Source organism: Opisthorchis viverrini, assembly GCF_000715545.1.
Source record: "Opisthorchis viverrini unplaced genomic scaffold opera_v5_37, whole genome shotgun sequence".
Classification (NCBI taxonomy): Eukaryota; Metazoa; Platyhelminthes; class Trematoda; order Opisthorchiida; family Opisthorchiidae; genus Opisthorchis; species Opisthorchis viverrini.
Genome location: NW_008751693.1, coordinates 850,774 through 876,442, shown reverse-complemented (window position 1 = coordinate 876,442; position 25,669 = coordinate 850,774). Strand labels below are relative to the sequence as shown.

Genomic DNA, 25,669 nt, shown 5'->3' with positions numbered 1-25,669 from the left:
GGGCAATGCGCACCTACCCCCCCCCCCCCCCAAATCATCGGTGAACGAAACTGCGGCAGCTACAAGCAGTGTACGAGGAGTACGTGGTTCTTACAGCTGACAGTGATGATGATGATGATGATGATGATGATGATGATGAGGAGGAGGAGGAGGAGGAGGAGGAAATTCTACTGTGTTCTACCGTGCCCCGTCATATCCGGTAACTGTTCGGGAAACCTGATTCTGGAAAAAACACCAATAATCAACATCAGCTTATAATTTTTCATCCACCTTTCATATGGACTTTCTCATCTCAGATAGTGTCATCAATGGGCTTTTAGTTTTCGTTGATCTCTAATTTCTGAACTCGCCATCCGAGCTCAGCTGCATTTTCGGACTAGCCGATGTGGGACGCCTTCAAGCCACGACAACATTTCTTCAACCTCATATTCTTCGCTTCTTCAACGGTGACCAGCTTCGTGCTGAGATACATTAGGCGTCCCAGTACCTCTGAATTTACAACACCAGGTGTTGTTTTGGTTTGTACTTGACATTTTTCATTTTCGTCCGCATTTGCTACTAAAACTTTTATTATGATTTATTCTAGCTAACTTGCTTCAAAAAGCCGTACATTCTGCGTAAACCGCTGAGACGTTTTAGGAATTCATTCTCTCAGACCAAACGTTTTTGCATCGTCCACATACGCCTGTGGTCACTGCAATATGAGCTTGTATTAGGTCGTCAAACGATAATCTCAAATAAATTTTATCCTTTTCAAACCTGTTTCACCTTCCGAAGAGCATGCGAACATTCAATTGACTCTCAAAACAGTTTATTTCGGAAACGCTTGAGGTAGGGCGAGCATTAGAGTGTAATCAATCTCCTACAAAGAAGTCTAGGTAGGTTGCTCCAGAGGATCAGGAAATATATCTTTATACAATCATGAGCAGGAATAGACCTGAAGTTCTGGACATGAATTTAACAAGTGAATGAAGCAAGGAAGTGTGCTCTCCAGCGTCAACTGTGTTCTAAATTCGGGAACTCTGTAAGCAAGACATTGGTTTACTAGCCGAGAAAATGCGGGTAAAAAGCCCACATTTCAAAGCTGAAGAGAGACCCAAATTGAGCTTATTAGATGTGAGAGCGGGCAGGCTTCCCAATAACATGGCCATTTTCAGTTTCATTTTACAAACTTAGTATCACTCAATGTAAGCTAGGTCCACAATTTGCGTCTTAATACATAAGCTTCACTAATTTCATCGAAATAATGCACATCTGAGGGTTGGTCAAATGCCTCAGTTATTTATCACTGATTAAACGCGACAAAAAAAGGAAAAGATGCTCCGGGTAGTAATGCCATACATTATGTTGGCTGTCGTTATTTCCAAAAATTCTCCACTTCAAATCAAACTAGGGGACTTGAAATCACACCAAAACTCATAGCGGACCGAATAATGAAGCACTGATTAATCTTGTTTTGGTAGTAGTAGAAAGTCTGAAGATTCATGTCGCCTACTCCGAGGATACCATGCTATAAGGCTAGTCCAGTACATATGTTTATGTCGCGCCATCTATCAGAATTGTTAGATCAAAGATTGGCGGTTGGCATAATTTTCATTCCGTTCTCACCATATTCCAGATTGCATTCATCAAAAACGTTCCAAGAAATCGAGAAGCCTATCTGTATTTGGAAATCACCTTGGTATGTAAAAGCGCTTCACGATACTATTTACTTGTCTCTGTCCGCTATCTACTTTTATGTTTTCATCACCCACAGAAAGGGGATGGGATGAATGGGAGGCCGTGACTTGTAGGAAATACAAATACCAAACAAAACATTAAAATGCCCGTAATCGGTACATTTTGGCCGATTAAGGTTGGAATAGAATACACAGAACAGATCTACTTGAAGGTTTGCCGTATAATCTGGACGAAACGATTTATGGCGAATTGCGACAGTTGCATTAGCAAGTTCCTCGCTCATGACTGCCCTTTCAGAAGACGTCTGCGAGCACATTGTAAGTCAATAAACCACTGCTTCTTAGCACTGTGTTCAACCATTAAACGTTTCTTGAGTACCGGTTGCAATATCGAAATCGGAGGAATGCCAATGAGTATACGTGTCTAAGACTATCTATCCCGAAAATTCTGGAACATTCTGAAGCATTTTTCTGAATGCATCAAAAACACACTCCATTGCATTACGTTCATGTTCTGTCCAACAGCTGGTGTAAGTTAATTCTGCCAGTGAATTCTATTGGGAGAACTATTGTAGAGCACAATCGAATTTGTCTTACCATCAAGGGGGCCGCGAAGCGATTTGCTCTCTGTCAACTTCTCTGTGTCTGCATCGAGAGAAAATATCGTGAACTAATCGGCACTTACTAGTTGCATTCATACACTTAGAGTATGTATCAGCCACAACAGCTATCTCGAGATGGGGTGGCCTTGTTCTTTCCTTTGACAGCTATGTCGAAGCAGTTGGCGTTTTGTGCCTTCGTTTCTGATTCGCGTTTTCTCTTAAGTCATGTGAAGTTTGTTTCTGGCCGTCCAGTACGGGCAGCACAACCCTTCAGCAGCTTCGCTGCAAGTGTCAAATATTACACCGTCTTCTCAGCCGCTCCCCATTTTCGAATATTAGGAGACAGATAACGATCAAAAACTAATTTCTCAACATCCACTATTGACAACAGGAGCTAAAATCTACACACGAGATATCTCATCCACAAAGCTTTTTCGGCATGCTCTGCAGGAGGGGCGCAGTTGGATTTTAAGAGTTGCATCCCAAGCACAATTTTTTCGGAACCAGAGTTTTATGGTTTATTCACCCCTCAACTGACTACCCAAAACTTCGGACATCAATAAATCCGCTCGCATTGACTTTCCCACTATCAAGACAGAAAGAAGGGCGTTTTACCACAATCCGACAAAACACTCCATATCGTTGGTGGAGTATATAGTTACTGATCCATGCAAATTAATCTGACTGACTTAGTTATTCAGGTTCCATACATTTGTTTGTTTATATCCACGTATCACTACTTCGATAATGGACGTCTGCTTACTTTGACCAAATAAACATCACATGGTTTAGGATTGTATGTGACAGTCGGCTGAATTGAGTGCAGCATGGTCCTTGTGGGTAACATAGACGATCGGTTTCGTTGTTCGATTCTTGCACAATTCGCATAGTTACCGCTCGGCTTGACGTGCAAGACCCTCACCGAACTTTGGATTCCTCGACCCACTACACTCATGTGTCTTGCGTGCATATCCCATGGCCGTGCGGGGTTTTGAACCCCGGACACCTGACATGCTGGGCGAACGTGTAACCACTACTCCAGCACACTGGACGCACCTGAGTTCTCACGCCTGAACAAGCGAACGTTTTCACGCCCGAGCGATGTGACTGGTGTGCCCGATTACTCGAGCGACGACCCAGTAACTGCCCTGGTTGTGACAATCGATTGACCCACCAGTCAGGACTTCCCAGTCAGGTAGTATGACACACGCTTGAAACCCACTGCGCAATTTATATTTGGTTTGGGGTTTTGCAGGATATGTATTCTGTTCATAGTCACACCACTCTGCTGTTTTGTATAGGCTGAGCGTAACTGAGTAATTCTGCTTCAGTTGATGATCAGTTATCGGATGTAGGTAGTGTGTTTTCGTCATGCGGCGGTACAGCTGCTGCGGTACCTATCAGTTACGCGCTTGAAATGTGTATGGCTTTGCTACAGTGTTGCAGGTGGACCGAATTGAAACGTCTGCACTCCAGTAACGAGCAAGTGGGACACTCTAATCCCTCATAATCAGTGAAGCTCAGTATCTTCAGTCATTTGCATTCTACTATGACTGAAAGAGAGATCCAAATGAACATCAATCTTTTCATCCTCCCCAACCGAACGTGCGATGCAAAGACTGTCGAATGATCAGATTAACTTCCCAAATAACTTCAAGCTAGTTTGTACTTCACAAAAAAGGCCATGCACAACACTAGGCTAATTTCAGGGAGAACGTGCAGAATCAGATTTTATATTTTTAAAAAATATTCGGAAGGCCATTCACTGATAAGTATTTATCATATATTATATGAGAAAATATTCGGCTGTCTCGGTAAGTGATGGTAAGTAACCCCAAAAAGGCGACACCCAAAATATAAGAAGTCCACATCAATGGAGCCAGATAAAAATTCAAGGTGTTCCACAGCCGAAACTGGTAAACTAGTTTTCCATCTGATTTTCCTTGCGATTTTGCTTGAGACGAGAATACTAACGACCAGCATTGTTGAAGGTACACGCTTTTCATACACGGTTCGGCACATTTTACTCCCGTTCGGTATACAGACAGCTTTGTAAAAAGGATACTTGAAGTGTTTCTGAAAGTCCGTTCAAACGTTCATCTCACCCAAGGAGATCAGTCATGATAGTAAGTACTCATCACTCCCCATCTCGATCCCGTTACTTTTAACTTGTAGCCAGTCTAGTGTCGAGATCCTAAACGACATACTCATTAGATAGAACTGGCTGCATTCCGGTGCTATCTTCAGGTGGATCTGATATTGTAATCGATCGGTTTGTGACCGTTCACCTGCACGTGTCACAGCTGTGCATCCGAAGTGGTTTACCCGGAACATGTGCACGCCAAAAATTCGGTATTAGTTGTTCTAAGATCTTGGAAGCGTGCTAGCACACGCTGACCTTCAGCGAACTAAATTTAATCCAGAAAGCTAAATACCCTACCGTTAGCGGCCGTCACCCGTCGGGAGTGCAGATCACATAGACAAGACCGGAGGAAGCGGAATTCATTGCAAACCACCCAGTCCGATTTTTGGATGCTTCCAGTGCCATTTTATGTGCTGACCAAAGGAGAATGTACGCATCCTGCTTTTTTAGACGTCGGTAACAGAACCAGCAAGAAACATGGACACACTCAGACACCATGGTCGGAATGTGTGCTGGTGCGGATACGAAACCTATGCGCAGCTCGTTCATGAGCAGGCGTGCAGGTGAAAAAGACTTCGACACACTTCAATACATGCCGGAGTTTTTTTCGCATGCCAATCATAAACCGTCAAACTTGTAAGATGTATACAACGATCGCCACATACATTTCGTGTTGTAACCGACACATTTCCGATAGATCCAGAGGGGCTGTTCACTAGATCTGACCCAGTCTCCGGAACCGTGACTGGTATTCAAGGGTGGAGTTCCTTTTGAACCAGATTGTTTTCGCAAAAACAGGACCATATTACAATTGATCGGCTCATGAAACTCACTTTGACCAATCAGATAGCTGTTTATGTTACTTTTCAGTGCACGACCGAATTAGAGGAGCAACCGAACCTGCGTTTTTCCAAGAATACCCCTGCTTAGATTCTTGACCTCTTCATTTATGACCACCAAATCTAGCTTAAACTGTGGCTGTTTTTCCATGAATTTTAACTCCAAATGTCGTAATCAGCAATACATAGTAATTGTAGTTCCCACACTGTACTGACTGGAATGATCAAGTGTATCGTGCTTTCGTAAATTATCTCACAGACTGTTATAATTACTCGTAACTCAATGTGTGGTATGAACCATAGTTTATAGGTGCTGGCCGGTGTGTGGGTACTTAATCGATTCAGGCCACATATCATTCAGCGCGGGATAGCGAATTTATTTCCGGTACGTCAACACTTGCCTTAATCGATTCACAGACACTACTACAATTTTAAGAAGTCGGATTAAATTTATTCTTACTACTTCAAGTGATATACCGCTGCAAATAGGCAGCAACATGTGGTGGTAAGTTGTAGAAAAGTACTTGGCCGTTTCCGTTTGCACATAAATTCTAAATATACTTACGATCAAGGTTGAACATCAGACAAGGCTTTTGTGGAAGGATTCGCTCTCAATTTAGACTTCGAGTAGAGTACGTTCTCTTGAACTTTAAACTGTCAACCTGTTTATTCTCCTCTCCTTTATCCCTGTACGCAATGTCGGCTTAAAACGAGCTCGTATATTGGGCTAAGATGAGCATTAATAGAGACAAGCTTTATTCGCCAACCTCACCCATATCACAGCATCTACTGTCAACTTAAGTAGCTTTACTGAACGCTTATTCGAGTGAGCAATTCCACAACAATATTGTGAGCCGATAGCTTGAGTGAGTCACCAGAACCCACAGGTTACCGTGACCTGGAATGACCTGCCACTCAAGGTGTGCGATATTGCCTCACACCACCACCATACTTCAGTGATTCTAAACACGTAACAAAATCCGCCGAGACAGACTAATGTATTGGGTGAAAAGTTACATGAATTCATCGTGCGTTACGTGGAAGATTGTGCTTAAAATGATGTCGGCAGCTGACAAAGCCTTCCAGTTGGAACTATCACTCTGTTTCCACATTATATTAATTATATTAATTTGTACCTGCCCTTCAAACAAATAACATGGTTGTTTCACTCCAAGAAAAGAACTAGTTCATTTCTTCAGTTTGTGATGCTTTTTGTTGAAAAGGTTTAGGACACTCTGGTAGACACCTCATATAAACCCAACAGGACTTTGGGGTTCCAGACCGAATTCACCTCGGACACTATTAAATAAATGGATAGCCACGTGGATACAGTAGGGAAACATCGATATGCCGTTGATCATCACTTTCCATTATTTTTATAGTTCTTTAAATATAGGCCAAGTGAAGCATGTTTAGGGTCCACCATCATGAGTTCTTATAGATATGTTCCTGAAATTATTCGGCAATCAAATACGACCGGTTTGTGTGAGTGATAGTTCTGTGTTAGCATGAATGTGTATGTAATTTGGCTGGGATGTCCCTTTCATTTGTTATTCTTTCGGCCGTGGTGTTGAGATTCTTGGTTGACATCTATCCACATGTCTACCAATTCCAAACCAGATAGACGAGACGCTACCTTCATTAATATGACTGACGCCGTTCGGATGTACGTTGATCTCATATGTGTAGCGCACATTCCCCCACGTTCCTGCTGACTAAGGTACGCATGTGTCATCGTAATTGGTATGAGGGTTTGACTAGTGTGGAACAAACTGACCGATTCGCATGGAAGATTTAGGGGAGAGAAACGTAGGATACGTAAGCCCTCGGTGATTTGCTGGCCTTCTAACCTACTTATTAGGATGACATTCTGTACAGGGAATTTGACGGATAAAAAGTTGTTCGCTGTGCCGGTTTCGTAAGGTCCTTAGCTTGTTCAATTAGTCGTTGTAAAGCGTTACTCATTTGGAAGAGTGTTGTAATTTCATAATCTCTGAGTATCTTCCAGATAGCGTCAGGAATATCATCTCTGTACAGTCCTTTTCCTGTTTCGCCGTCCCGGATGGCGTCTCACCATATGCTATTTGTTTCGTCGCAATATTCCTTCAAGATTTCAAGTTCTTGGACGAGGTATAAGACTCTACAGGTCAGATACTCCGTCGAAAGCGCCATGATCAAGTCAAGTCACCTTAAGAAGTTTATCGGAACAGATAAAGGACATTAGTGGGTCACTTTAAGAATCTTATTGATACATGGAATTTCCAGGAATTTTTATCATGTAACAGGTGCAGACTACAGTTCTGCTGAAACAGATTTCGGTAGCACTGGGGTTCTGAGCCTGGACTAGCTGATCAAGTGTTCACACGACAGCATTAGGACTCAGTGAACGGGCCTGAATCAACTCATCTAGAAGATGTATGTCAATTGTCCGGAGCCTCCAAATTACGAATCACAACCTGTCCTGGTCAGCTCATTTGTGATTCCTATTGAGAATCACTCTAGTATTTACTGATTCTGATTTGCCAATAGCAGCGCAGTATCCCATTCTGGCTACGTTTTTATTGAATAATGTTCACCTGGCACGAACCCTCAGCAAACTGCCAGGTAGACTGTGATGACAATTTTTCATCTGCAAACCATATGGACAACATGTAAGCACAACTTATAAATTTGAAATGATAGCAATTGTGATTCAGAATAGATTGGTCAGCAGTTGACCTCTACCTCATCGTCGCCAATGATCAGAATGCAACCATTCGAACGCCCATCAACAATGGAACTATAACAATCTAATTCCGGCCGAGCTTTGTACGCATTTGTAAACGCACACCCTAAATGGGACAGTCACACCTTCTTTGCTACGGATGCCGAACGGGTGTAGCCCAACTTACCGAAAACAACGGTCATCTGCTGACTATAAGCTCAACTATACGTAGGTGGATCAAGTCAATAATGCAGACTTGGAATCGTTGTTTTTGTCCTTGGGGCTGACAGCGAGATTAGGAAAAAAGATTTTGTGTCCATCACAAGAGGTTAATTTGAGGAGTATTAGGAGAACAGATCCCTTTCTATGTTCATTTCATTGTAAAGTGAACTACATCGGCATACATCTATGATTAGTGGACTAAAAGCACGTAATATATCTTACTAGGAAAAAAACAGCTGGGTAGGTCTGATAGCACAAACATACCCACACTGACTTTTCTTTTACAAGCACACTTGTGATGTGCATTTTTGAGCGTTTGTTGCGGCCCTTCCATGCCACGCAACCAATTTCATTTTAGAATGCGCATGTTCTTATATTAGTGTGACTGAATACCTTCAAATGTCGAAAGGACCGCACGGAAAAAAATATCATCCCACTTAATTTGGTTTTACCGCGTGACTCAATGAAACTTCCCGTGTGTGGTCTTTTTTAACCAAATGCCGTTTCATGTTTCACTTGAGAAGAATATCAGAAGAGATGGACTGATGTGAGTCTTCGGTCCATGTGTAACACAACAGCAACTCAAAGCCTGCACCTCTCCGATTGGCTTAAAGAAGGGCAGAAGCGTCTGTGGGCTATCGAAGTGTTTTCAGCAACCACATGAGTAGTGTGTTTCGTCTGCCCATCCACATATTGAACAAACCACCTAAACTGTGTTCCTTCATAGTGTATAGATCAATCTAAACGCTTATTGTGCTTGAGCAATTTCAACGGTCTGTGTCTAGTATTTTTTGGCATTTGATATAAGTTTTTTCCCTTTCAGTTTCATCCGTACAAAGAACGACCTACTGCACTGGCCACCCAGGGATAAATCTTGCCCTGAATATTGGTATCAGAGATTTACGAACTTTGTTCTTTAGAGATAAGGTTGTGGTCCGTTAGTCCACCGGTACATTGCTTATAACACAGTAAAGTGACTTTCCTGTTGTCAAACGACACACGCACGCTACCAGGGAGAAGTACGACATTTAGGGGCGCATGCACCCCCGGTGCTGTTGCCTTTTATCTAGTGATTGTGGACGCTTACTTGAGCTTATCGATCAAACAAATCTTACACGGAAGTTACTTAGCTTCGCGGGCTGTGCACAGGACCGGAGTTGGTTAACCACGGTCAACTACAAAGACGTAAAGCCGTATAAGTCACTGAATGAAACATTCTAAGAAATATTTATGTTCTGAAGAATAAGAGTAACGAGTGAACAGGTGAGGGCAAAAAGGATAAAGAGAACGCTACAACATCTTCAGATTTGTAGATTGTTTTAAAGGTTCTTCTTATGTGTGCAAAAATACCTCAGTAGGTCTCGAACTTAGTCCTGAACTACAAGACAATGTTTTCCCTTTTGACGAACTTCCTATTACACCTCTTCTGCACACTCATCGCATATAACCAGACCTTCAAATTAATGACTGTATTGACACTTCTAACGTGACACAGACATGACGCCACCCTAGATGCCAGATAATTCTAGTTCCCGTACTTCGGATATCGTCCCTACAAAACATGAGGTTAGCTGTACATTCGGAAGATGAATATCAGCACCCTGATTTTCAAACTAGCATACAGCTGCATCCAATTAAAATCTGCTGACTTAGGGAGTAAGATTGACGCAAGCTCAAAACTACGCCTGTTGTACAACCAGCAGAAAGCGTAAACTCGTCTAGGAGATGTAGAAGAATTCAAGCAGGCTTATAAGTAGTGCTCTACGGTGAAAAATTGAACACTGTTGTGTTATTAAAGTTGGGTTCATGTCTCGAGGATGAGACCACTCTCAGAAACAGTCTTGCTGAGGAAAACTCCAGTCGCCATAAGTTTAAAAAGATATGAATAACGCAAAGCTTTCCTTTGAATGTCGTCAAAGTGTGCACTTGTGTTCAGCTCAGGCAGTATTCCAGCTGATAGCGCACTCAGAGCAGCATTCAGTGAAACTCGTCACACCTTCAGCAGGGCTGATTAAAAAATGCACGATATCTTCTTGCTTACCAACTTCCGATTAACAGCATCTGTTACAGCACTCATGTATTGTGGAATTCGCACTTGGCAGGCGAATAGATAACTTATCAGAAAAGACAAAATGCATGTTGCCCCGACGGTGAATATTTCATCGGCATAAACCAAACTGTTTAATAACGCTCATAAGAGGGGGTAAAACAGCTAATGTAAATTTCGATGATAGCTGGGGAAAATGAAGTCAGAATTTAGTCTCTAAGAAAGAAAATCAGAAAATTTGTTCCAAATGAGTGCTTACCATGATCATCTTTAACCTGATCGTTTGACACAGTCCTGAGTGACGCAGGCCCCAACGTATAAACACAAAAATCAAATAAATGCTATCCTCTACTCTATTGATACGGCCACACGTTCCCTAAAATTATCAAAATCGCTTCTCTGAACTAAAATCCTGTAAATTCAGAGAAGCTTTTACACGCTAGATAACAGTGAAATAATGGTTAACTTGCAAGCAGTCTACTCTTTATACTAGCTGGAAGATGGTATTATATAGTCAGTTATCTACGAAGAGTCTTTACGCATTCGGATTAAACTGAGTTGTATCCACTCCCACCGGGTCACCCATGCCACATAGTGTGACGTTCTATAGCTAGCGGTTAACTTCTGCTTCTAATAATGGCTTCCTTGCACAATACAATTAGCACCATTTTTGCATCCATAACTAAACGGACTCACAAGGTTTGTACCGTTTCGCGCACAATCAGGCGCATTCAGCTTGTACTTACCAATCAACCGCCAATGAACCGTCATATACCCGCATCTTGCCCTGATTCAGCTGCTTGAGCAGATAAAGACCACAAACACCTTTGCGAGCACTAAGTAAGTCACAGAAATGCACGGGCAAAGACGCATTTGAATATCGTGTAATCTGAATGACCCTCATTGATAGTCGCCCAGTTTATGGCTTCATTCGGCTGGTGGAGCTAAGTGAGATTAAACTAGCATCGGCTAGAAACGAACAGCATATACCTATAAGAAGGATGTCAGTCGGTAGATGCAGATAACTATTCAGTCGGAGAACTGGTAGGCGTGTTCAAAATTTTCTATTTTCTGAACCGTTCAGGTGGAAGCTTTATGTCTTTTCTGAACAAGGGTACTTGCTGCTTTCAATTTTAGACTTGAAATTCATGTTTACAAGTTTGTCTTTACTTGGATTGTCAACCATAGCGCACGTAGGTGAGTGGGAGTGACCAAATTCAATGAAATTCAGGAGCTCAAAAGTCTTAAAAGGTCGATAAAAACCTCTTAACCGCAATATTTTTGGTGGGTACCTCATTTACTCGGACAAATTCCGACCGGATTCATGAATATTATGGTCCAGTTTTGTTACGAATATTTACCAGTATCCTCTAGGCTTAACAAAATTTACTTGTTTGTTAAAAATTTTTTCCTGGCGGCCGGCATCCAAGTTCACTAGGCTGCGTTATTACCTCCTCATTCTGGAATCCGTAAATGTTCAATATTGGTAAAGGCAAAAAAATAGTCAATAAGCCGCCTGAAATTAGCTTTGAAGGTCACTTTGAAATTTCGCTAGCAAGTTAAAGAAATATCCCTGCATTCACTACAGGTTTTTATGTGACACACTCCTGGCTCCTTTGGATAAATTTACAACATACCACGTTTTAGCCTAGCGCATCTGCGGATGTCTAATGCCGTCAAACTTCGTATGGAACGTTATTACATTGGACCATATAACTGCGGTGTCTGCTTGGTCCAATTTGCTTCGATTCATCCGCTTTCATTAGTTGCGTCAGTCATATGGGTATTTGGTCTTCTGGCCCGTTACGTTTGTCAGGTTTTAAGTTATAATTCATCCATTCAGTAGTCTGACCTCTTGCGCACAGGCAGACAGACAGCTGGAGGGACAGATGATGAATAGACTGACAAATGGGCAGGTAGACAGACGGGCAGATAGAGAGACGTCATTCAAATGATGTATGAGCAGACTATGAGGGGAGTTTGAATATTAACTGTTCATGACCAATAGCTCCCATACTTCAGTTAATCAGAATAGCTCAAAAGCCAGTCATGAAATCTCAGCATTTTGTATACCTTTTTCAAACTGTATGTTTAAGCTTCAAAGATGTACTTAGGGACTCGAACCGAATCAGCGGATCAATGCAGCTCATCCATGGGAGGCGAACTGATCAAACGAGATGAGCTAAACTCATGTGGCAATTGAGTGAGGCGACCCGGTTTTTCAATAGCTGAACAGGAAATTATCTGCGTTGCCTTACCAAGCAGCATTTTCACATGACACATGAACCGCAAACTGCGGGAACCGAACAATAAAATAATTAGCCAATGCACCTACCTTTTTTGGTAGGTCAAACCAGCACAATTTTCAAGCTGTTTCTTGCTTATGCGTATATGAGACTTATAAGAAAAGTTATAAATATTCATTTGCGACCCCCGGGAAGAATTCTCCATATTTGGTCAAAAAGCTACTTCCGTTTAAGAGCTTCTTACAAATGAAGAGATCAATTGTTGTCAAACAAGGTTGCAACAAACACATCTAGTGTGAGCAACCGCCTTCCACAACCACCGTGATTTGTCCAGACAAACAGATCAAACACGGCATATTTATAGAATCAGTTCTGCGAAAAATGTTTCTACCCACCTTAAGTTACTCTTTCCACATTTAAACTTACAAACAAAAGTAAACTCCACAACACGCAACACAAATTACGCGACGAACGAGCCCCACATCACCTTGTGTTGCTCTAAAGCAACAGCTTTTTACAAGCCCTGGTAACGTTTGCTGTTAAGAAAGTTTCACCTAAGTCACTTGCCGGGCAAAACAAGATAGCACATACTAGCTTCCGGCAGTACGCACACATTAGTGACCTGCTAGAGACACTAAATGAGTCAGCATTCACCCGATGTGCTTTACAGCATGGTGGATTAAAAAAATGAAAGCAATTTCGAAACCATTTGGAGCAGATTTTCTGAAGTTGTGCGACGAAAATTCCGGTGTTTACTGCTTTCTTGGTTAACCGACTTTGGCGACGTTTCGCTCTATCCTACGATTGGATTCTCAATAGGTATGCACAAAGCCGAGTGAGTTTAACATAAACAGGGACTGATCTTCAAAAGGAACTAAACATACTGGCTATTCGCGATCGGTTATCAGTGAGAATCCTTATCATTATATGCAGCTCTGCTGTGTTAGCAAGCGATGATGCTCGTGTGACTAAAACCTTTGACTCAATAACGTATGGTGACTTGATTGGACTTCAGTTGCTCACTTTTCCGGCATAAATAAACACGCCAAATCCTCTTTCAGGACTTATTAATCACAACATAAGCCGGCAAGAAAAAAGCCCTCACTGAACATTGAGGAAATCTTTCGGAACTCTCAATACTTATTTAGAAAACCACTGCAGACGAATGTGTCGCTGTAGTTCTGTAGCTCTTCAGCGATAAGTTATTGTATGAAGAACGTTATCTCGGTACTCTTTTAAAGATTTCATTCGACATAAGATCGGGGGAATAGATATAACCTATCTTCTCATTTGAAGGACTGAAAGAACCAAAGCTTGTCCATATTTAACAATATTCCAGTTATTTGGTATGAAAGCTATGAAAGCTTCAATCTATGTGCGATGCTTTGTTTTAATCTGGCGATATTACAGGGTACTAAGCAGTAAAACAAATTCACTAGCCATTTAAAGTCTTACACGTTGGTAAGTATTCCAAGCCCCAGCACATTGGCGGAATTATGCCACGTAATTTACATTTTGCCAATAAATCACTTGAAAGAACCAAAGCTTGTCCATATTTAACAATATTCCAGTTATTTGGTATGAAAGCTATGAAAGCTTCAATCTATGTGCGATGCTTTGTTTTAATCTGGCGATATTACAGGGTACTAAGCAGTAAAACAAATTCACTAGCCATTTAAAGTCTTACACGTTGGTAAGTATTCCAAGCCCCAGCACATTGACGGAATTATGCCACGTAATTTACATTTTGCCACATAAATCACTCATCAAACGGAGTTGAATCAAAAGTCAAAATCAATCGCTAGTGCGTGTTTAACCAGCTACAGTTTTTTCTGCCATGAGGCCATTGACTGTAGACTATAATGCGACGACCACAGCAGTATACTTGTGGTGATCCCTGTTGGCAAAGCAGGTTAAACCGGCCATATCCATAATCGTCTTGTGTGTCTGGCTCCATAGGAGATTCACGCATTGTTATTTCGACGGTAACATCTCTCCAGATACTATGCTCTCCTAGACAAGTAATATGTTGAATGCAACAAGCCACAAAATATAGGTACGAATTACTCACCAGTAATCATTTCAGCAACAATACACCCAAGACTCCACATGTCAATTGGTGGCCCATATTCCATTCCCAATATGATTTCCGGCGCTCGGTAGAACCGTGACTGGATATAGGTGTACACTCGTTGATTCGCATAACAGCTGGAACCGAAATCAATCACCTTGATGGCACAACGAGCAGCGCTCCTTAAAAGCACATTTTCCGGTTTCAGATCACAGTGAATAATATTGTTTCTGTGGAAGACAGGTAATACAAAAGTCTTGTGCATCACACAGCCTCAATTTGCGAATGATAGTTGAAATAGAGTTGAAGTTTTCCCGAATTTTGTTTTCTCAAAAAGCAACCTTTACAAAAGTCCCATATATTTGGATTTTACAAGCTACCCACACCAGCCTTTCAAATTGCCGACAGAATTCAGTCCCATAATTGGGAGATGACTCCAAACAGCAGAACAGATTGGTAAGTTTAGGATTATGAATTAAAGTAATTAAACTGAAAGTCTAACACAGATATTTAGGCAGTCAGAAGAACCCATGAAATTATTACGTCATCAACATCTGTGTGACATCAGCCGACCCTGAGGGTATATACGAATGTGGGAGAATTGGTTTCTACCATAATATAATGGAAGTTTGAATACGGAGTATACTTGAATTGAATGGATCCTTAATACGCTAGTCAAGAATTCTTTTTGTGTAAAAATCAATTCAAGGGAAAAATCAGGAGTATGAGGCAGAACCATGGCAGAGTGGGTTACGACGGAAGTTCTTGGAAGCAAAATGGGTATTTTGAACAAGTCTACATAAAGCTGATCTCGATGTAGGGATTACTAACTACAGTTTAGTACTCTGTACAGTGTGACATGGTACGGAAGGAGAATAATATCACTCTTAGCGTCGTATTGCACCATACAAGTGGACACAGTTTAAAAGGATCATTAAAAGAGACGCAGTTGACTTGACCAAGATTGGTGCGTTCAGAGAATTGTTTACCGTGAAGCGCACTTAATCCATTTGGGTTGTGATGAAGAATATATACATATATATATATATGCTTATCCTTTTTAAAAGCATTGACTCCACAGATGTAAGGTGAGATTTGGTTGCTCTAGTTTATTTGAGCAATACTGTTCTTAGAGCTGGTGAACTTCCGTATTAAAAGATTTCAGAAGGTTGATTTCAAGTAGTCCACTATCCAGCTATTACAATCCAGCGGCCAAACGGTGTGTAGCCAAGGCACTTTGGTGATGCCTGTATCTTACCGCAAAAATGTCTCAACTGCACCCTGGTGACCAGTTTAATGGTATGCTGATCTAGATTATAGGGTTAAAGTGCTGTAATTCATCGCAATTTTGTTTTTCATACGATCTGATGCCTCAAATAAACCCAGGTTCGTTCATAAAGCATGTCATATTAAGATTCGTAAGGAACAGGGTATATTTGACGGCTTGTTCTATCCAGTGGGCCAGTCGATCAGGCTTGCGATGAAAACAATTATTTATATACAAAGTGCGGACCTGGCTCATCTGTTTATTAATTGTCAGGGATGAAAAACCAAATCCTAAGCCAGGGTACTAAATATGTGGGTGCTAGTTAAACTGAAAAGGGTGGAAACCCATCTTCATACCATTAACCAATTATCACACTTGGGCATTGTACAGTACTCGGGACTGATTTGAAATCGGAACACCAAAACATCAACCTTGCTGTAATTGGATGTGAACGGAAAAAATAATCGTAGAAACGAGTGACCGACATTACAGGATGAAGTCAGTCTACCTCAATAAACAAAACAAGTCGATTAGGGAGACTTAGGATCAACCCCTGCCAGACCAAATTGAAAGAGATCAACGGATACTTCCCACATAACTTTAAACCCGAAATATTTCGTGCTCAAGAATGTGAAGAAATCACTAATCTGGTAAATAATCAGACTCCAAATCAAATGAACGATTTCCAAGTCCTAAGCCTCAATAAGAGATGTAGCAGAACAACAGCCGTGTCGGATTTTTGCTTCCAGATGGACACAAAACATATGCTTAAAGCGAAAACTGAGGCAGAGGGCCTTCGTAATTAGTTTTTGTTGTGCCGTACTGCAGGACTTGCACACAGCACCACATACTGTACGAGGCTAATCATCAATGGCTCTGGAAATTAATGCGGATGGCTAGCGGTCTGGTCACCAGCAAATCTAATGATGGTTTTGGGCTGAGACGAACTCTTATTGTGTACCTATTAATGCGCATTTTCGTTGCTACCATTTATAGAAATACTCTTTGCCAAAAGCTATAATAAGTGCGTCAAGAAACGTACAACAGAATTCCAAGTCGTTTTACGCAAAATCTGCTTCTGTTCATTCGTGCGTACGGTAAATTCATTCAAGAATTCAAATGCTGGTTGCAGTGGTTATTGCATGCGGACCAATCGTAATCCATCGAAGTACTGATTTGGAGATTCCTGTACCTAATTCACAGCATCCCTGAGGGATGTCGTCTTTGTGGATAACAGGGCTCACCACTTTGTCAAACACCAACACGCCAACATGTACAAGCCTGATAGATGTTTCCATTCTTTCCGCAGTCCTCGGAAAATTTTTCATCTTCAAACAAGAACAAACAAACTGCGTAGAACTGTCAAGTATTAGCCGATAAAATTAACTAGATAACTTCTATGTCCAGCAACCAGGGTTGGAAGAATAAGCTCGGTGGTTGTGCGTAGGATTTAAGTGGGAAAATTAGATTGCCTTCTAGATCACCTCCATGACCCTCTATTTCGGGTTCTGAATATCGCATGCAACTGGTCCCGCAGAAGCAGAAACAGAGGAGGGTTAACTTCGGTTCGGTGGACACTGTTTTTTAGGAGCAGCAGTGAGTCAGACTTGAACAGATGAAACTATCACAAAGGATGTTACCCCTTCAAAGCATGTCACTCCCCCCAACCGTTTTGTTGCATGTCGTCCAATGTTTGTTATAATCCTAAGAGAGGCGGTCCCCACCTTCCCGGTGGAAACTGTGGGGTGATGTTCCCCTCACATAGCGGACTACCGTGTCTTAAAAATTACACCATTGCATATAACATGAATGGGATTCATCGTTGAATTCAAAATATAGGATTGCGGACAATCTTGTTTTCTAGACTTTTCTACTGGCCGGTGCAAATCAAAGGCTCATACTTATAAGAGTGAACGTTACGAGATGAATAAAGATAAAGGAAAGCGTGCGTGTGAAAGTCTGAAACTGTTTACGTTACGAGCGATTGGCTTGAGGAGCTAGCAGTCATGTGGGCGGGGTCTGGTACTTTCAAACGATATAGGAACACTTTCCAATTACACAAACTCGAGAAGCCAGAGCAAGCCACAGTTGTCTCAGTATATAGGTGTGGTACGTTCCATTTAATTTCACTGTCAGGCGACACCGTTCATTCACTGGAAGGACCGTTTTCCTCCTAATGGTCCATGTAATGGTTTTAATCAGGCGCTTGTGCAAGTTGCAGATAAACTGTCTGGAAGCAGTTTGTCACGTTAGTACAAGTTGCTGGCCAATTTATTCCATGCACTTCGCCGTTCCCACAAATTTAGAACTATTGATCGCTACTGTGTGCCATTCACAATAAACTGAAGTGGAAGCCCCATCCTAAATGTAAGTTTGCCTGGTAGTATTGAAAGAGCCAACTCAAACAAACCGTTTTGAACGCAATATCAGGCGCTTTACATCCATATCTGTCTACCATGGTTCACTACTAAAATTCTTCCTGAGCTATGCTATTCTCTGCTAACCAACTAGTGCTTTCAAGTTTGTCGTCTGCACAGTCCAGTACAACCGAAAACCATGAAGAATGCTGGGTTCCTCGCTTGATCACCTTTGACCAGAAAAAACAGGGCAGTGATATGGACTTGGGGGTCCCAGGATAATGATAGTGATTAGTGTATCATCACACTCTCTAGATGAACACGCAAATTCGTTCGCATATCAGTTCAGATAAACGAACACTTAGAACAGTAACGGGTTGCACGATCTACCCGCAATATGGCCATGTTGTGTATAAACCTTTACTTTCAGTCCATGGTACTACGTACAAGCTACTCATATCATTCCTATCCATGCAAAATTTCACTGAAAATTTTGCTAGTGTAGTTTCTGCTTTGACTCAAGAAAACAGAGTTATGTCAACACACAAGAAATAAGTTTGTCAAAGACAATGGATGCAAAAAGTAACTGCCAAGCTAACCGGATTATCTACGCAAAACCCCGTGTCTCACAGAGAAACCGGTTAAAAATCTGCCTCTCTAAAGAATCCACAATTCAGTCGATTAATATTCAACAACTGTGGACCGTCTTTATGGCGAGGCTTTTTTTAGAAATAGCCTGGCATAGTTTTTTACATGGTGCCGAGGCCAACCAGCATGACGTTTACCTCCGATACCTTCTGCTTGCGGATAATTGTCACTTTGACCAACTGTTGAAATTTGGTGCAGGGATACTCGGAACAATCCTTTAAGGACGGGATCAATAACGGTACAGCACGTTGTTGATGTCTTCTTGCATAACTGATGTGTAAGTGGTATGCTACTGCCTAGACTGTCCGGTACCGACGCATTCACCCCGTGTCCTAATTCGGTAATAAAGAAATCAGTGTAGTACTCATTGCCTATCTCGAGTCGCTTTCGAGCACCTGACCTATGGCCAGAAGATTTCTTTTAATAAATATAAAATTGTGCCCCTCCGAGCACATCACGCAAAAGTCTTGAAAAAAATAACTCCTCGGATTTTTCCGCTTTCTTTCTGAGTACCTCAAACGCGTGGAGCAAGACTGTCAAATAAATGAGGAGGTTCTGTAAACTCAAAGGCGACGACAGCCAGAAGTCTTCACAATTTCAGTACTTCTGGGGATGTATTGTGACATTTTTGTCCCAGACCTGCTACCGAACTGGGTTCAAAGCAAAATGTGTCGAACAAGCTTGCAGTTTGAATAAACAGTCTACCAAGGAAGCTTTAATTTTATCATTTAAAGAATATCACAAAAGTTGGGGTCATCTAGAACTGGGGTGAGTTTCTCGCTAAGACAATATTATTGTTCAAGTGAGCGTATCTCGGTAACCGCCTTCATTTCTTATTCAAGTAGAATGTTATAATGACGGTAACTCGGGGACTGTGCCTCATTGATGAGTATCAAGAATAGCGAAAATGGTCGTGGGCTGTCGAATAGTTTTTAGCAACCTTGTTAGTAAAGTTACACCAAATTAATATGAGAATGTCTGTTTACACAGAAGAAACCCACTCTAGTAGTATGCATCCACTACAAACGGAGCTTCACTCGTTGCACTTGGCAGTATGTTCGCCCGTCTGGTTAGGGAAGAGTTGTTTGAATGACATGTAAACGACGTTATCTAGTACCCGGCGTGCTTTCACAGCGTCGGATTTTTGTGTAGGTCAACTGCAAAGTGTTAGGTTGCAACGCCCGCGTTCCCTATAGGATGCTGTTGCAGTCTAGTAAACATGTGTCAAAATCCATATTTTACGAAAATTCGCGGTGCAACCTGTTATTTAAGAAAACGTTTTGCATCTGTTTTTAACTACGAAACTATTTGAATGATTTAGTTGTGTCATATCGGTTTATCGTACTCAGGTATGTGAAACATTAGTAACTCAACAAAGTCCTGAATCTGAAGAGAAAGTGAAACTGCAAATTCGGCCTACGCAAATAGAAGAATAATCAACGGAAGGATGAATGATCACGTTTTCAGTAGTGTATCGTGTTTTGAAAAGCGCTAGAATTCCTTTAGAGTGATTGGTTTGTTGCAGTTGTAGACATATGGAAATTTCATGTATTACATTCATAGCTTTACTCGACAGATTGGTTGGATCGCTTGCGGTCAAATGAGGCAGACAGCACTGAATGTTTTCCCACTAAAAGTTTAACCTTCTGTGTGAAGATGCCGAGGGGACATTTCATTGACTTGAACGTCCATTCTGACAGGTGCCCTAACCAACAATTTGCACTTGACACTGTCACTACCTCGTGGATCATGCCAAGCTTGTCAGCGATTTAAAACAGTGATAATTAAAGTGGGTGCTTCACTGAATAAGAAGCAAAGTACAAAGGTTAAAAATAAAGTTCTCAAACGTACGTAGGCTGAGTACCCTTTTCATCAGGGCACTACATACTTACATGACAGGCTTGCTGTCATCCATTTTTGGAAAGATAACCCCAAAAATTTATCACATTTAACTGACTGCTTAAGCCATTTTCTCACCTACAGTACTCACGAAATAAACGCTTTCTTCGGTCTATTCTTTTGTTCAGTCCCGCTGTGGAACTACCTCGTATGTTTTCTTGCCCCATATCTGTGGTTTGTATACTTTTTGCCTAGTTTTTGTTCATCTTTTCCCAAGTCGTTTAAAAATCATGATCCAAATGGAACAGTATATATGATGTCAGCCAACCACGCAGATACGAAATAACAAGTGAAAAAATGAGATCTAAACACGTTTAAAGCGACTCTGATCAGAGGCACCACGGAGCTTAGTTGTAAGTGGCTGCAGGACTTGCGGAATTCGCATCCACACCACTCTTGTTTGAATCAGTATGACGTGTCCAGAACAAACGGGCAGGTGCTGGAATTGTGTGTTGCTTCTGTTATCGCTCGTCAGAGTTGCCTCTCCTTGACTGTGCTTGGATTTGAACCACGAACATCTGACATGTGAGGCGAGCTTGTTACTGCTATGCTGGACACACTTGGGTTGTAAAGTTTCACCAACCTAACGTCCTTAAGATATCAGATATCCGGGGTTCAAACCGGGTATGGTCAAGTATACGCACAGATGATATCTTATAAGAGCGACATTCGATTCTGTTGCGTCACCTGTTTGATGTGAACTCACCAAAATAACCGCACCAAGGCAGGTAAAATGTTCGACCAAGAGTGATCTGGATTTAAATTTCACACTTCCTTTTGATCTGTAGTATTTACAGATTATTATTATCAGAGGAAATTTCTTCATTGAACTCTGCTAGTTGCCTTGAAATCTGTTGCGTTGGAAAGTGTATCCGACTACATTACTCGTAAACATATGGTGCGTTAAAGTAAATCTGTTAAATGTAAAACATATGCAAGTCCGAAGGTGTCTGAAACGGTAAATTTGGCGTAGAGAATTTGATAACAGGATCGGGTACGCAATTAGACCAAGCTTCTGCGTCCAGTAAGACATATTCTCCTATCGTTGCACTCTTCAGCTTTAAGGCTAGGTTCTCAAATTACAGGATGTGGCTACATCTGAATGTTGCTTGGAAACTCAAGTGTCTGTTAGAGTGCGGGGAGAAGCTGGGCGACATGTCACCATTAATTGGCACTGAAACCAGAATCCTGGCACTTGTTATAATTGTGATGAAGGGGAGCAAAAATGTCTCCGCGACGTATTTTCCTCTTTTCAATAATTTTATATCCTGATTCACATTAACCAGTGGCGATTTTTCGGAGTTGGCCACTGTACACCACTGCTCTTTGGCAAGCATGAAAATCGAAGTCAATGTTCGGCATATTCGGAATTCCAATTGAGCTCCTTGCAAATACCACTCCACATTTGGAGAATCTGTCAGGGCAACTACTAATAGAAAACCGAACACCTGAGCTGACTGGCTCCGTGTATACTCTAATATCACCCGCATCAAGTACTATTTATGCTCTACAGAGCAGACATCATTTGAAACACCAATCCTGGTCCCTCCTAACCGAAACATGTCTGCTAATGTAAAATCAGAGAGAGACTTTCGAAAATCAAATACATCGCCGAGACAGTTCGCCACCGCTTAAGTCAGTATTCTACGTGAACAATCATTGACCAATAATTTGGTAGAAAACTCGGAGGTTTGCTAGAACCCGGTTTCTGGAATACGTCTGACAGCGTGCAGGTTGTATCAGGCATACTTGCTGAGACGTTTGCTTACTACGACGGCTTGGTGTGACAAGCAATCGTAAAAATTTCCAACCAAAACAAGATCGTTTGATTTCCTATATTTCGGGCTGATAGACTAATATCTTTTTTTGCCCCATTCATTGTTATCTTCTAAATTTAGCATTCAAAAACGCTACACATCGTCTGAGCGTAACCACTGGTGTTATCAGTCAAAAAGCGGATTAAATATAACATGTATACCCTGATCATACAACGTGCAGCAACGTAAAGTCACAAAGGTTTCCCTAATTTAGCACACACGTGTGCCATATGGGATCCATCCTATTCAACTTTGGTTACTTTTTCACAGCCATCAGTTGGAACATGCATATCATCAGCAGATCGACTATAAAGGTAAGGTGATAGTTTGAGAATAGTTTTCAAAATCCAGCTCTATTACCTTAAAAAGATATCAGTTTTGAAATACAATACACGTATTCAAAGCCTAGTATCTTGCATGTTGGAGAAAAAAACTAGATAAAAACTCCATCTACCAACTTCACCTGTTGCATCACATTTTTATGCCTTGATGCAAAATTACTGTACGACTGTAACAGAAATATTGGCAGATCTCGTCAGGAAGACCATAAATCAAATCAGTCGCTCTGCTCAAGGAATGATTAGTGTCTAGCAAGGCACGTCGTTATCGATTTTCACTGCCGTTTAAACTACTAGACACCTTAATACTACTCTCGGTGTGAGTCAACTGTTCGAGATGGTTAATCGAACTGTCATATTTTGGTTTTCCCTGTTCATTTGTAATCAACCTGTTCTGTGTAAACAAGAAACATTTTCTGGTTTTCCGGTTGTATCTTAGATTTAGAGGCGCACTGAGGCACTTTTTGCCGTTGAAAACGGACTAGGCAATCCACTCTTTATGTGATGTTCCTATGAAGGGAATAGTCCAACTATGCAAAATGGTTCTTAACCCGAGTGACTACTGTCCACTGAATTCTTCAGCCGCAGCCCCTAAAAGGTACTGGGTATTAAATCTACTTGTTCGTAAACCGGGCGATCCAATTCCATTGTATAGGCAGATTCTTATCCAAAAATGCCCCTGTTCTTTCATCGGTGGCTTGTCATAGAACAGAATGTTTTGAACGTGAATGATTTTATCAGCCCTGAGTTTTTCACATCGTTGGAGTGTGCTGGCCGTGACAATGAACTACCCGAAGCAGTTCCGAGTGTAAACTACTAGGATTGTCTTTTATCCGTGAAAAAATATGAGCATGTGGTCAAAATTTCGCCCTTTATCATCTGTAAGTCTCATCAGATGGTTATACGAGGACTCTTCGAGTGATCCTCTGATTGTGTGATCCAACCTTCCACCCCCCGGAACATACGCATTCCTAGCAAGTCACACAAAAGGTCATGTAAGGATACACTGGCGATTCTTCTATTTTGCATAAATTTATTTCAGGCAGCATTGTGCTTTTCCGACCATGACCACTTTGTGAAATCAAGTCAAGTCAGGGCACATTTCGAAATGCATTTCATCCTATCAGGTGCGGCTCACCCGGAGAAACTAACCATACAGTTGATCAGTTTCATTATGCTAATCGAAACCTAGTTGCCAAGCACTTCTGCTTCGTGCATGCTACCGACCACCACAGTCAGATTGCATCCAATTCTTGAAAACTCAAACATATGGCTGTTCAGATGCTGCATTCCGATTGCCTAATCTTTGTTTCGGTCTTGTCATACGCCACTTCTGATCTGCTTTGCATAAATTTCAGACTTCAGGATATTTTTACCCCTCTCATATATAAGCAGATTATGATGGAGTCACAAACTGGCACGAATTTTGCGCATTACCATTGTGTCTGTTTTCTGTCAGTGTAGATGATGCGTTTCGGTTAAATCTTTGTGGCCATTTGAACAGACATCAAAGAAGGATGGCGAAAATTCATATTTATAAAACTTTAGTTTGTTTATCTTAGTGCATTTGCAGGACAGAAAATGCCGTCCTAAGGAGACGACATTAGTTTAGATTATGGGCACAAGGTTCAAATGATTTGGTTTGTCTTTTAACGTAATCGGAACAAATTACACTTACACTTATCCATTGCGAAGTTCCACCGATAAGAAAAGGGACCCTAACAACTGACAGATGTTTGTTACCATGTTCTTTTGTTATTCCCGGCAAATTTAGGAAGTAACTGAACTTCTTGATACCAAAGTTGGTATCGTTATCTGGACATCGCCTGTCGGATACTGACTGATTTTCATCGCCCTCAATTTCCTCACTCCGATCGGCCCCCAAGCTTTAGTAAGGTAGGACCCTACGGATAGCCAAGTGGGTTTTTAAAGGAAGGCTTTCAAGTGCATATCATCACACTTGAGCATTTCGCTCGATCTTCTTGTACAGCTCACAAAACAGCTTACGGGAGCTTCATTTAGCGACCGCCTGCCACGCACATCATGGATCCTTATAAGAGTCTGAGGATCCGAAACAACATCTAATTGGGCTTGTATAATGTTTCACTAGTAAATGCAGGATAGTACACTTGAACAGGATGCTGCATTTCCCTTCGGTTGTTGTCTGTGTTGTTCAACCTCTAATATACTGTTTTACGGCTAGTGCGTGTAAGGGTATAACAGATGGTAAGATGTCCCTGACTGATTTATGACGCCTAGTTTGGCGTAGTTCACCGAAGTGACCAAAGTGAGGTAGACGTTTGTGATTAAAGCAAGGAATCATAACAGTTGGGACGCCATCATTATCCAGCTGTGAATCTGATGTTATGCTGTTACTTGCTGACACGTTGCTCTACTGTATACAAATGTGACTGCACTCTTTAAATCTCGGCTTTATTCTAACTATAACATTCACAAAAGGTGGCATACTTTCTGATTACTAGTTGTTTTAACTCCTGACAATTTTCGAAAGTAAAGAACACTAACCAAAATTCCAACCCAATCTTCCTTCAAGAGATATTACTAAGGTTCCATTCAGGAGCCAGGTAGTTCAACATTTGGTCACGTCAACTGATACGAGCTGACTCTGTTTCATGTTTTTCACATACTCTTTGGCTTCTAAGTCAGTGAACGTAAATGTGGAATTCCCCGCAAAACCATTGAACCGGTTTCTAGCACTAATACCAGTATTTTATTCCAGCACCTCAATGCCTGGCCGCCATGCGCCCAAAGGATCCACGAGAGCTGAAT

The 25,669-nt window shown here is 41.5% G+C and overlaps 1 protein-coding gene across 1 annotated transcript in view; it reads right to left on the bottom strand.

Annotated features, from left to right (window-relative positions):
* The window catches only part of T265_02834 (hypothetical protein), a gene marked incomplete at both ends in the record, with an annotated part of 65,356 nt that overhangs the window by 18,921 nt on the left and 20,766 nt on the right, over positions 1–25,669 (bottom strand). The window contains one exon of the mRNA XM_009167178.1: positions 14,554–14,783. The remainder of the gene's footprint in view (positions 1–14,553; positions 14,784–25,669) is intronic.